Consider the following 8,642-nt stretch of genomic DNA (forward strand, 5'->3'; position numbering starts at 1 on the left):
TGCAGCATTTTTTACTTGAAAGAATGGACAGGAATGTAAATACACTAATATACTAGATTTATATAGATGAGTGAGACAAGAAAAGGTCACCATAAAATTTAGGACAACCCACACACATAGAAAGACCAATCCACCTGTGTACTTACCTGTTAGTATATGAAGTAATATAAGAAACATTATACTGTATAAGTTAGTCATTATTTGAAGATATGTGGTGCTGATATAAAAAGAGGATATCAGTATCTATATATATATATATATATATATATATATATATATATATATAACATCTAGCAACATCACCTTACACTCACCATGAGGATATATACTTCTGGAAAGGACCTAGCGCTGTGGTATGACGCCCGGGTGAGTCATGGGATGGTATCCGGATAGGGACACACCCTATAACATCTGGCAGAGGGCAATAACATAATGTATTAGAATAACCACAAGAATGAAGGATACAGGATATAGAATATATAGGATATAAGAACGAAGGATATAGGATATATGGGTATAATGGCATATTGCCATATGCATAATTAGGGGGATGCCTTGATTGGACCCCCTAGAATAATCATTGAATCATAATGTGGAGATTAAATATATACTGCATGGAGGTACATCTAGTGCATTCTTTTAGGGGAGATATACCAATAAAATAAAATTAACAACATATACATCTACCTAAGAATTAGGTATGATGTATAACACCTCTTTGATGAAGTCTATATATATCAGGGATAGTATGTGTCATATCCTTGGTTATATAATATATGGATTATACCTATATATACTTGGTTAACACAGGTACATTCCTGGATAGCATTTAGGTACTATTCCGAGATATCCTTGTTTAACATTAGAATATCTAAGCGGTGAATACCTAATACATCACCAATACATTACCATTAGAAAATGTTAAAATATCCGTGTGGAGAACATCTAATGCATTATCAATATAAACATAGCAATTCCAAATAATAGTTGGTCATTAACTAATAATAAGTAAAGCAACTTTAAAGCTGTATGTACCTCTGGATATCGGACCAAGTCCAGTTAATGGACAGGTACGCAGGCGCGGTCTCCAGACATGCGCAGTGAGGCGGAATGCCGATGTGGAGCGCAAACATTAGATGTGTGGAACGCGAGCAAAGCGCGTGCGCGGTTAGAGGTCCAGGATTAGCTGTCAGCAATCAGGTGATATCGACGTCATCGTCCAGCGCCTAGTCTGTGATGATGACGAGGAGATGACTCCGGAATGACGATAGGCTGATACAGAGATACAGGTAACACTAGCGAATAGGACCTGATTGGTCCAAACTAGTGATACACAGGTGTGCATAAAATAAGGAATCCATGATAGGTGGATTAATGAGAGTGGGAGGTCCCAGTAGGTATAAGTACCCAGAAGGTGGACCAAAGAGTTGATGCCCATATTCCCTCCTGAAGACGCTACGGAAGTAGTGAAACATGTAGAGGGGGCATTTTCAGCGTTTTAACATCGGTAGTTTGTGTGTGCAATATATTGTGGAAATGCAGTCCACATGTGGTTGAATATACTTACCAGTGGTCAACTGGATGGAATATAAATATTACTACTAAGCACACACAAGCCCGTAGTTTTAAGTTAATATACTCATCATAAAAACTTTTTTAATAAAATACGAATAAAAGTTAAGTTTTAGGGGTGGGATTTAATAAGGGTATCAGTGACCCTGGGCTTCCCAGGGTCAAAGGTTTTTGAGGTCAGGATATGAGGACAGGATATGAGGTTGGGATAGGAGGTCGGGATAGGAGGTCGAGATATGAGGTCAGGATATGAGGACACGATATGAGGACGGGATATGAGGACAGGATATGAGGTCGGGATATGAGGGCGGGATATGAGGATGGCATATGAGGTCGGGATATGAGGTTGAGATATGAGGATGGGATATGGGGAAGGGATATGGGGTTGGGATATGACAACAATATATGGGGATGGGATATGAAGTCAAAAACTTCCTCCTTTGTTGATTTTCCTCCCCAACAAGGATGAGGAAGGAAAAACCGGGTACTCAGCTAGTAATAACATAAAAAAGCACACGTTAGAAACTAAATAAATCTTTATAACAAATAGTGTTGCTCGCGAATATTCGCAATACGAATTTTATTTGCGAATATCGCATATTCGCAAATTCACGAATATTCGCGAATATAGCGCTATATATTCGTAATTATGAATATTCGTTGTTTTTTTTATTTTTATTATTATTATTTTTTTTTCCCCCACAGTGATCATCCCTCTCTGCTTCCGGCTTGTGTGGAGTAAAAAAGGCTCTAATACTACTGTGTGAGACTGGTGTGCGAATTTTCGCATATACGGAAATTAGCATATGCTAATTTTCACATATGCGAAGTTTTGCTTATGCTAATTTTGTATATGCTAATTTTCGCATTTGTTATTTTCGCATACGCGACATTTGCGCATATGCGAAAATAAAACGAGAATGTTACGAATGTGCGAATATTCGCGAATATATGGCGAATATTCGTCCATATATTCGCGAATATTCGCGAATTCGAATATGGCCTATGCCGCTCAACACTAATAACAAACATAGAAAAACAAAAATAACATGATACACAATATAAACATGCTTTAAGGCAGCGTTTCAGCTTATTGTGTATTGCATTCAGCTCTTGCATGGCTTTCTCCTGCTTCTCCTTGAGCGTCTCTACATTATTCTGCTGACGCAGCTGCTGCTGGTGTAGCCTCTCCTGCTGCTGATGTAGCCTCTCCTGCTGCTGTGCTATTTTCCGCTGCTGGCTCTCTATAGAGGCCATCCCCTTCTCATTCTTCCGCAGCAGCTCCTCAAGTTTATTTTGCAATTTCAAGAGAACTGTTAGGATTTAAAAAAAATGTAATATTACTTTCAATTCAGATTAAGAAGTAATTAGTGCATTGTGTGGAGTATTTGTTAATCCCATAAGGACTTTGGACGTAAATGTACGTCCTGGTGAGGTGGTACTCAACACACCAGGACATACATTTACTTCCTGGACATGACTGTGAGCACCAGGTTGGTGCTCGCGTTATGCACGGCGGGTCGCGGCTGCTATCAGCAGCCAGTGACCCGCCAGTAAAGGCGGACATCAGTGATCGCGCTGATGTCCACCAATAATCCCTCATATTTCGTGATCAATACAGATCACAGCAACTGCGGGTGAGAGGCACTTTAAACGGGTCACAAGAGGTGGCGGGCGGAGGTCTCCTTACCTGCGTCCCTCCGCCATCTTGTGGTCTTCTTCAATCGAGCAGACCAGAGCAGTAGATCCCAGATTTTACTGTATAGTGCTATGCCTATGCATAGAACTAAACAGTAAAAGCAATCAAGTGATTTCTATAAATAGTCCCCTATGAGGACTATAGAAGTGTACATAAAGGTTTAAAAAAGTGTAAAGAAGAAAGTAAAAAAATATTGAATAAGCCCCTCCCTCAATAAAAATGAAAATCCCCCCATTTTGCCTTTTTCCCCCAAAAAAGTGTGGAAAAAAAAATAAGTTAACATATCTGGTATTGCTGCATGCGTAAATGTCCGAACTATTAAAATATAACTTTAATGATCCCGTTTGGTGAACAGCTTGAACATAAAAAAATGAAAAAAATCAGAAATTGCTGCATTTTGGTCACATCACATCCCATTAAAAATTTATCAAAAGTGATCCAAATGTCACATATACGCAAAAGTGGTTCCAATCAAAAGTACAGATCATGGCCCAAAAATTAGCCCTCATATGGGTCTGTGGGTGAAAAATAAAAAAAGTTATGGATTTTAGAAAGCAAGGAGGAAAAATGGGCTTAGTCCTTAACCCCTTAAGGACTGAGCCCTTTTTCACCTTAAGGACTCAGCCATTTTTTGCAAATCTGACCACTGTCACTTTAAACATTAATAACTCTGGATTGCTTTTAGTTATCATTCTGATTCCGAGATTGTTTTTTCGTGACATATTCTACTTTAACTTAGTGGTTAAATTTTTTGGTAACTTGCATTCTTTCTTGGTGAAAAATCCCAAAATTTTATGAAAAATTTGAAAATTTTGCATTTTTCTAACTTTGAAGCTCTCTGCTTGTAAGGAAAATGGATATTCCAAATAATTTTTTTTATTCACATATACAATATGTCTACTTTATATTTGCATCATAAAATTGATGAGTTTTTACTTTTGGAAGACACCAGAAGGCTTCAAAGTTCCGCAGCAATTTTCCAATTTTTCACAAAATTTTGAAACTCTCTTTTTTTCATGGACCAGTTCAGGTTTGAAGTGGATTTGAAGGGTCTTCATATTAGAAATACCCCATAAAAGACCCCATTATAAAAACTGCACCCCCAAAAGTATTCAAAATGACATTCAGTAAGCGTTTTAACCCTTTACGGGTTTCACAGGAATAGCAGCAAAGTGAAGGAGAAAATTCACAATCTTCATTTTTTACACTCGCATGTTCTTGTAGACCCAATTTTTGAATTTTTGCAAGGGGTAAAAAGGAGATAATTTTTACTTGTATTTGAAACCCAATTTTTCTCGAGTAAGCACATACCTCATATGTCTATGTAAAGTGTTCGGCGGGCGCAGTAGAGGGCTCAGAAGGGAAGGAGCGTCAAATGGTTTTTGGGGGGCATGTCACCTTTAGGAAGCCCCTATGGTGCCAGAACAGCAAAAAACCCCACATGGCATACCATTTTGAAAACTAGACCCCTCGGGGAACGTAACAAGGGGTAATGTGAACCTTAATACCCCACAGGTGATTCACGACTTTTGCATATGTAAAAAAAAAGAAAAAAATGTTTTACCTAAAATGCTTGGTTTCCCTAAAGTTTTACATTTTAAAAAAGGGTAATAGCAGAAAATACCCCCCAAAATTTGAAGCCCAATTTCTCCCGATTCAGAAAACACCCCATATGGGGGTGAAAAGTGCTCTGCTGGCGCACTACAGGTCTCAGAAGAGAAGGAGTCACATTTGGCTTTTTTGAAGGAAATTTTGCTCTGGGGGCATGCCGCATTTAGGAAGCCCCTATGGTGCCAGGACAGCAAAAAAAAAAAACATGGCATACCATTTTGGAAACTAGACCCCTCGGGGAACGTAACAAGGGGTAAAGTGAACCTTAATACCCTACAGGTGTTTCACGACTTTTGCATATGTAAAAAAAAAAATAAATTTACCCAAAATGCTTGGTTTCCCTAAAAATTTACATTTATACAAAGGGTTAAAGCAGAAAATACCCCCCAAAATTTGAAGCCCAATTTCTCCCGATTCAGAAAACACCCCATATGGGGGTGAAAAGTGCTCTGTTGGCGCACTACAGGTCTCAGAAGAGAAGGAGTCACATTTGGCTTTTTGAAAGCAAATTTTGCTCTGGGGGCATGCCGCATTTAGGAAGCCCCTATGGTGCCAGGACCGCAAAATAACCCCACATGGCATACCATTTTGGAAACTAGAGCCCTCGGGGAACGTAACAAGGGGTTAAGTGAACCTTAATACCCCACAGGCGTTTCACGACTATTGCATATGTAAAAAAAATTGAAAAAATTTTACCTAAAATGCTTCTTTTCCCAAAAACTTTACATTTTTAAAAAGGGTAAAAGCAGAAAATACCCCCCAAAATTTGAAGCCCAATTTCTCCCGAGTACGGCGATACTCCATATGTGACCCTTAACTGTTGCCTTGAAATACGACAGGGCTCCAAAGTGAGAGCGCCATGCGCATTTGAGGCCTAAATTAGGGATTGCATAGGGGTGGACATAGGGGTATTCTACGCCAGTGATTCCCAAACAGGGTGCCTCCAGCTGTTGCAAAACTCCCAGCATGCCTGGACAGTCAACGGCTGTCCGACAATACTGGGAGTTGTTGTTTTGCAACAGCTGGAGACTCCGTTTTGGAAACCGTGGCGTACCAGACGTTTTTCATTTTTATTGGGGAGGGGAGGGGGGCTGTGTAGGGGTATGTGTATATATATATTTTTTTACTTTTTATTTTATTTTTTGTGTTAGTGTAGTGTAGTGTTTTTAGGGTACAGTAACACGGGTGGGGGGTTCACAGTAGTTTCTTGCTGGCAGTTTGAGCTGTTGCAGAAAATTTGCTGCAGGTCAAACTTGCAGCCAGATACTTACTTTAAGTACCCTGTACATTCACATTGGGGGGGACATCCAGCTGTTGCAAAACTAAAACTCCCAGCATGCGCTGACAGACTGTACATGCTGAGAGTTTTAGTTTTGCAACAGCTGTAGGCACACTGGTTATGTATCACGGAGTTTGTGACCTTACTCAGTGTTTCAAAACCAGTGTGCCTCCAGCTGTTGAAAAACTACAACTCCCAGCATGTACGGTGCATGGTGTAAGGTGACTGCTGGGAGTTGTAGTTTGCAACAGCTGGAGGCACACCGGCCGTGAAACACTGAGTTAGGTAAAAAAAAAAAAACTAAGTTTCACAACCAGTGTGCCTTCAGCTGTTGCAAAACTACAACTCTCAGCAGTCACCGACAGCCAACGGGCATGCTGGGAGTTGTAGTTATGCAACCAGCAGATGCACCACTACAACTCCCAGCATGCACTTTAGCTGTTTGTGCAAGCTGGGAGTTGTAGTTATACAACAGCTGAAGGTACACTTTTCCATAGAAAAAATGTGCCTCCAGCTGTTGCAAAACCATAAGTCCCAGCATGCCCATAAGGGAATGCTGGGAGTTGTGGTGGTCTGCCTCCTGCTGTTGCATAACTACAGCTCCTAGCATGCCCTTTTTGCATGCTGGGAGCTGTTGCTTAGCAACAGCAGGAGGCTGTAACTCACCTCCTGCTGCTGCTCCATCGCAGGCTGTCCCTCGCCGCCGCCACCGCTCCTGGGGCCCCGATCCCAACATGGACGCCGGGGATCGGGGTCCCCAGCACCCGGGGTCGTCTTCTCGCACCCGCTCACGTCCTCCGGAAGAGGGGCGGAGCGGGTGCGGGAGTGACACCCGCAGCAGGCGCCCTCATTGGTCGGCCGGTAATCCGGCCGATGAATCAGGGCGATCGTGAGGTGGCACCAGTGCCACCTCACCCCTGCAGGCTCTGGCTGTTCGGGGCCGTCAGAGACGGCCCCGAACAGCCAGTAATTCCGGGTCACCGGGTCACTGGAGACCCGATTGACCCGGAATCGCCGCAGATCGCTGGACTGAATTGTCCAGCGATCTGCGGCGATCACCGACATGGGGGGGCATAATGACCCCCCTGGGCGATATGCCGGGATGCCTGCTGAACAATTTCAGCAGGCATCCGGCTCCGGTCCCCAACCGGCTAGCGGTGGGGAACGGAATTCCCACCGGCGTATGGATACGCCCTGCGTCCTTAAGGACTCGGGATGCAGGGCGTATCCATACGCCCTGCGTCCTTAAGAGGTTAAGGAGTTAAAACACTGACAATTTACATCTTATGGATACAAAGTTTTAATGCTGTGTGCACATATTTGTCACCACCACCACCACCACATTTTCCCCCACATCAGGTGGTGTTGCTGGAGCAGGTTCCTGATGGGAGGGTCTCCTTCTCCATCATCATCCTCCTCCTCTCCCGACATTACCACCACCTCCATCTCGTTGGCTGCTCTCCTCTGCCGCCATACAGCAAGTGGAAGTTGAGCCTCTGTAATCACACAATGTTCAGAATATAGATAAATAACTTTAACAATAGAATTTTTCATGAGCGAAACATTTTCCTTCTATTAATGGATGATCAGACTCTGGTGCATGTGTTGCTGACATTGATTACATTGAGAATCCCTAGCTACCCATACAGCAGTCACAGAATGTTGATATCGTATTTTTCCATGTATACAGAGTTTGCGGCAATTTGGAGTGCTGCGCTATTGTTTTCTATTATCATAACTGTATATATACATTACAGTGTTGGCGAGAGAAACAAAAGTAATGTAAGCATTGTACCTAGGAAATGTTGGTTCCGGATCCTTTTGATCCGATCAGTGTTGCGTCTCTTCAGGTCTGACCATCTTTTCACAATGGTCAGATACCTGAAATGTTTATAACATTTCCTCTTGAGCTAATTTTGGACCTCTTTAGCAATGACCTGCTTCTCTGCCTGGACCTGGATCTGGCTGTAGCCTCTCTCCAAAAAGCACTGCAGGATAAAGATGCAAGTATATAATCACATTTTTTTTTTAATACAAGTATTGAAAAGTATTTCCTCAACAAAAACATTGAAAAGTATTTAAAAGTATTTAAGTCTTTAAAGGGGGCCCTGCTGTGAGTGTCATCTAATGGGGGCTCTGCTGCTGTCCCTGTCATGTATGACAGTAGCAGCCCCCCCCCCTTATATGACAGGAGCAGACCCCCCCTTTATATGACTGTAGCAGGTCCCCCCTTTATATGAAAGTAGCAGGTCCCCCTTTATATTACAGTAGCAGGTCCCCCCTTTATATGTCATTAGCAGGTCCCCCCTTTAAATGACAGAAGCAGGTCCCCCCTTTTTATGACAGTAGCAGACTCCCCCTTTATATGACAGTGGCAGGTCCCCCTTTATATGACTGTAGCAGGTCCCCCCCCTTTTTATGACAGTAGCAGGTCCCCCCTTTATATGACATTAGCAGGTCCCCCCTTTATATGTCTGTAGC

General features: G+C 42.3%; 1 long non-coding RNA gene across 1 annotated transcript; it reads right to left on the reverse strand.

Moving 5' to 3' along the window:
• Positions 1-2,603: 2,603 nt before the first annotated feature.
• On the reverse strand, positions 2,604-8,141 carry LOC130300932 (uncharacterized). The gene is made up of 3 exons (XR_008851667.1): positions 7,957-8,141; positions 7,516-7,657; positions 2,604-2,885 (listed from the first exon to the last, which is right to left on the reverse strand). It is a non-coding gene; the product is annotated as an uncharacterized LOC130300932 (long non-coding RNA).
• Between the last annotated feature and the right edge of the window lie 501 nt (positions 8,142-8,642).

This window comes from Hyla sarda, chromosome 1 (genome assembly GCF_029499605.1).
Source record: "Hyla sarda isolate aHylSar1 chromosome 1, aHylSar1.hap1, whole genome shotgun sequence".
In the NCBI taxonomy this organism is placed as follows: domain Eukaryota; kingdom Metazoa; phylum Chordata; class Amphibia; order Anura; family Hylidae; genus Hyla; species Hyla sarda.